This window comes from Colobus angolensis, unplaced genomic scaffold, assembly GCF_000951035.1.
Source record: "Colobus angolensis palliatus isolate OR3802 unplaced genomic scaffold, Cang.pa_1.0 Scaffold492, whole genome shotgun sequence".
NCBI classification, from domain to species: domain Eukaryota; kingdom Metazoa; phylum Chordata; class Mammalia; order Primates; family Cercopithecidae; genus Colobus; species Colobus angolensis.
Genome location: NW_012118399.1, coordinates 1,964,809 through 1,970,500, shown reverse-complemented (window position 1 = coordinate 1,970,500; position 5,692 = coordinate 1,964,809).

The window sequence follows — 5,692 nt, the reverse complement described above, 5'->3', positions numbered from 1 at the left end:
GCATATTTCTTCCAAATCTCTATTATACATTTTTCAACCATCATGGATACCACTTTGTTTTCTGAAGCAGAAAGGATACATTTAACTTGATTTTATAGAAGATGCTATAAGGCATCTCAGAAAAATGTAAGTGATGATGTTAAGTAAAAATATAAGTTAAAAAAATGATGTATGACACTTTTGTTAGTCTTTTTAACTAAGCAGGACATGAGCTGATTTCATAGAAAAGGATTTTCCGACAAGGAGGAATTGATAAATTGTTAGTTATAATACTCACCATTTTATATTCATGTATCATATTCCATTGAGTGAATGAACCGTAATTTACCAAGCATAGTCCTTATACTGGACAGTTTGAGTGGTTTCCATTTTTATATAGTATAAATTACACTGGGATAAACATTGTCAGGCATATAGCATTTAAAAAATATTTTGGATTATTTCCTTAGGATAGATTCCCAGAAGTAGAATTACTAGGTTAAAAGAGTATGAACATTTTTATGATTCTTGTAGCACATTGCCAAACTGCTTCCCAAAGAGGTTATATCAATTTACAATGCCATCAGCAATATAGGAGAGTGCCCTTCTCATAATACTCCTCCAGGTATTTGGCATTACATAGTTTTTAGATTTGCAAATTTTGAGGCAAGAATGTTGTACCCCATTTAAATATATATATTTCTTACATTTTTTAAGGCAAAGATAAATATTTTTACATACAGTTTAATAACTTCAAACTTCTAACATGTTCTTTAATTATGTTTTGATATTTTTACAAGCCTATTCAGAATTACATGTGATATATACTAATCATTATTCATAGTATTATACAAACCATTTTATCTAGCCTGTTGTTTCAACTTGCCACATGTATATGTACGTGGTTCCTTTAGGAAGGCATATGGAGGCTTCAACTTGCGTACCTGGTCAAATGCGTTGTTTCCTGTAATTTTTTGTGGTGCTGTTGCTTTTTAGCATAGTATATCATGACTCTGTCTCTCTGCATCATGTACTCAAATTATTCTAATTTTCTTAAGTATTGACTTTTAAAAATGTTAACTCTTGAACTCACTTGTAACTATGCTGATGTATGAAATAAGGCATGATTTTAAGTGATCTTTTTCCATATTGGTAACTAGTTATCTCAGTCATTTATTGCATAATACTTCTTTTTTGTATGTTTTAGGTAAAATCTCATCTGTTACATAATTAAATGATCTAATTCTTGGTTACATCTTTTTTAGTGATCTATCTGTACTCAAGCCAGAGCTTGTTTTATTTAATGTGGAGTCTCTTCATATGGCTTTTCTCAGTATTTAAAATTGGTCTTCCCTATATTTTCTTTTATCAACTTTAAAATCCTGACAAATTCTAAAATAGTCTGCTTGAACTTTCATTATTTCTTTTAATTTATGTGAGAACTTTTTTTAAAAAACCATTAAAACAGCATTTATTTTTGCCAAATCTACACCTCTGCATTTATTCACATCTTTTTTCCCCTCATAAAAGTAGTACCTGCTTATTAAACTAGAAAAACACCACATATAGTAAAAAGAATATAAAGTTGTTCATATGCATAGTCATTCTAAAATCTAGGTACTGGTCAACCTTTTGTTTTCAGACATTTTTGTTTTGCTTATTGTAAAAATACAATGCATATTAATTCAACAAATATTTATAGAGGATTTACTTTGTGCTCAGCACCTTGAGAGGTATTGAGGCAGGCTCTGATTTCACAGCGACTAAAACAGATAAACTTCTACCTTAAGTGTATTTTATCATAATCTGTTTTTGTGTTTTAGCTTGCTTTGCACAACTGTTACTTTAATTACGTGGGTGAATCAGTATGTGTAATCATTTGCATATTGTTGGACATTTCCAATTTTTCAATATCATTTTTCTCACTTTTAGAATGTTTCCTTAAAGTACATTTCTTGAAATGGAGAAATCTGGTCAAAGGGTATGGCAACATTTAATGCTCCTGAAAAAAACTTCCAAATTGGTTTCTGAAACATGTACCAATTTTCATTGCTACTGGAAACGGGCAAAGGGATTTTTTTTTTAAACCAATTTGCCAGGAATTATTATAACAACTAAAAATTGTTTTTGCTATTTTGATAGATATTTCATTTCAACTTTCCTTTCTGGATAACTAGCAAGGCTAAATTTTTGTTATAATGTTAAATATTTCTTTAAAAATTTTTCTGTAATGCCTTTTGACATACTAAGGTGCTCATGGTTTTGTTTCATGTGTACAGGCTCCTGACCATGACATAAGCCTTTCTTGGTATATACCGTCCCTTAGAGTTATCTCAAAAGAGAAATACAGAAAATAATCACTGAGTTATCTGACGTCAAACCAAGGCTTACGCACCTTTCCAACTCCAGGGCCCAGCCCTTGGTACAGCACACAGCAGGTTTTCCAGGATGCAGTGGAAGTGCACACAGATGTCAAGCGACGCATTGGATTCTGGGGGTCCAAAGACACTGGGACTAACAATGACAAACAAAGCTGTGTAAACTAAGGCTGAGCCAAGAAATACCTTCCTAGTAAAACCAATCCAGTCTTTATGGGTAGAAAGAGAAAACTGCTTAGCCAGAGGACTGAGGATACAAGTAACTGGAAAGCATCAGAAACAGCCAGTAAAACTGAAGGGACACTCAGAAAAGTTATTGACTGGAAGGAAACAAAGCACCTTCAAATCAACAAAATAAATTCGTATGTATTCTACATCTTCTACGTGTGAGGGATGCTGTTGGTCATGGTGGATGAGTTGAGGTCTATACCCCAGCTTACAAAATCATTCAATTAAGAAATTTCTTACGTAACTCAGTGATAGATCCTGTGAAATTCTTAGTTACACATACTCACAATTATGTACGCAGATAAGAGAGACTCATTGAAATGCACAGGACAAAGCATCTCCCAAACTAGGGAGGTGCAAAGGATTCTGGGATCTGACTTATTTGCCCTTAGGCAGGCCTCTTTTTGTCACAACATTTGGTGGATAAGGGGATAAGAGATAATCATTGTAATACTGCAATTGGATTCAGCATCTTTCCTCCTATCACAGCCCTTCTCAGGGTTGTGAGTGAGAGGCTGGCAGGACCCCACACCAACAAGAGAAAAGAAAAGAGACTGAGAGGAAACAATCTTCTTTGTGGTAGCTGGTGTCTGCTTGTGGAACTATTCTGAGGGACCTTATGGGAAAAGGGCCCTTTTTATTATATATTTTATGAAATAATTGCATTAGGTCAAATTTATATGCTCCCAAGAGTGCCTGTGAAACATGAACCCTAATTTCAACGATTGACATAGCAAAAACAAGAGAGAAAGAGGAAATAATCACAAAACAGGTTGTCACGTGAGGAAGAACTAAACATTAGAAGCAATTTGTACCTTACAAGTTACGTCTGGTGGAGGTGATGCCATGTTACCTGGGAGAGGAGCTGTGAGTTGAAATCATTTGAGCAACCCCTTGAGTCAGCTGAATGAAGGCAGCCAGGCACCTCACATTGTGGGGGCAGGGCACTACTGCCCCTAACCTCATGAAACCATTCATTATCTTTATGTTGACTTTAACAATAGGTATTATTTGTTGAACACCCAAGTTCCAGGTATTTTGCCAAGAGTATTAACCTATATTATCTACATTATCACTGGCCCTAGTGCTCTCTCCAAGACTAATCTAATGTTTCCTTCTTTGACCTTTACCTCACGCCCCACAACTCCAACCTGAATTAATAGTTCCATTATTAATTAATTGTTGATGAATAATGCTCTATTCTCATTCACTTCTTTAATATAGCACTTCTCATTCTGCAGGCTACGTTTCTGGCTGCCCTACTACACAATTGAGCTTGGTTAAGAGCATGACCCATGTTTCACTCCAATTTCCCAAGCAGTTAGTAGATCCTGAATATTCTGTTGGGTGAATGTTAAGTTAAACTCCATGACTTCAAACTCACCAAAAAATCATAGACTCATGGAATTTTTGAGCAGGAGAGGACTTAGAACCTTTGATACAATCTCCTTTTACATAAGAGTAATTGAAATAACTTAACTTGCCCAAGGTCATATGAACTTAGTAGAATGAGGATTAGAATACATTTACCTTGCTTTTCAACCCAATACTATTTCTGAAGATGTTACCAAACACAACTAAATATCTTTCTCCCCTAAGCTCCTCACCCCATTAAATCCTATCAGCAATTGGCCTTTGGGCCTTCAGGCTATTTCTGTGTTCTTAAATTTCCTAAAAGAACCCATGTTTAGCATACAGCTTTCCTTTTATATCTCCCCATTCCAAACAAAGCAAAGCTTGAACTCCAAATTGTCTGGCTTTTGCTGTAACATCACATCGTGTAAAGCTGGGGGAAAATTCTGCGTTTATTTTCACTAACAAGCTTTTCCCACAAGCACTCTTTGACCCAGCCAAATCAAAATGCTCGTCCACAGACAGACCATGCTCTTTTTTGAGGCATGAGCTATTCTATCTGTTCATTCTGAGTGGAATATCCTTACTGCTTACGAATCTAGTGAACTTTAATGAACTGTTCCCCTTCTGGATTAGGAGGAACTCTTAGCACAGAGTAGAGACCTGGTTTTAGTCACACAGCAATTGAATGAGAGTGTGTCCAGCACCTAGCAACATAGAGCCCTCAATAAAGTTAACTGAATGACTGTGTCTTTGGAAAATTACGTAAATGTAACTTACTCTTTAGAGTTGTTATCAAGCTTTTACCAAAAGTTTTCTATTAGGAGAAATAATAAGCAAATAGTTGGCTCACTCAGTCTTTTCTTCTTTCCCTTAACTCTGGTACATGTTTTGACTCTGCCATTCTCACTCCCTCTGTGAACTGCACATTCTCACAGCACCCCTGCCCCTGGACACTTGTGGGAGAGGAATCCACAAATTCCTTTGAGGCTCCATCACCGGAACAAGTTCTCAGTAGCTGGAGAAGGTCTGGGCGGCAAACAGGAAGTTTTTGTATTCTGGCTACTTTGTGCCGCGGGGTAAAAACCGCAGTCCACCTGGAGACTGCAGAAAGAATGGTAGAACAAACAAAACTGTCACTATCTCCACCTAAAGCTTTTCTGGGTGGACATTCTGACCCATCATCACTCAGGACTTCTTTCCAGAACTGGCACCTCGTGCAAGACAGAAGAGTCCCGCAGAAAAGTGTCATGTATTTAGCTCTCATCGCCACCCCACAACCCCAAACTCTTCTCCTTCACTTTTAAGAATGTTGAGTGGGACATTTTAAACACTGTTTTGGATTTTTAAGGTTTCAAAGCATCCGAAGGACAGTCCCTTTTGGCAGCGACAGTTGCAAGCTGTGAGCCAAAAAGAAATAGAGGTTGGTCCCCTAATCAACAAATATATTCTACCCTCTTCAATGCCTAGGACCCCAACTTGTCCTTTCCTCCAGCGCGGGGCAAGTGGCAGCTCTTCTCCGCCTGCGTGCCTGGCCTCGCCAACAACACCCATTAGTCAGTCTCCCGTCTCCCGGGGCGGCGGGGGACTCCCAACCACGCGCCCAAGGCCCTTTCCCAGGTACTGGGGCCCCGGGAGCCACGACGTCCCCCACGCAGGCGGACGGGATGGAACCAGCCCTGGGGACGCGGGTAGCCCAATGGGCAGCCTCCGCCCGGAGGCGGGCCCAGGCCGGAAGCCACCCCGCGGCACAG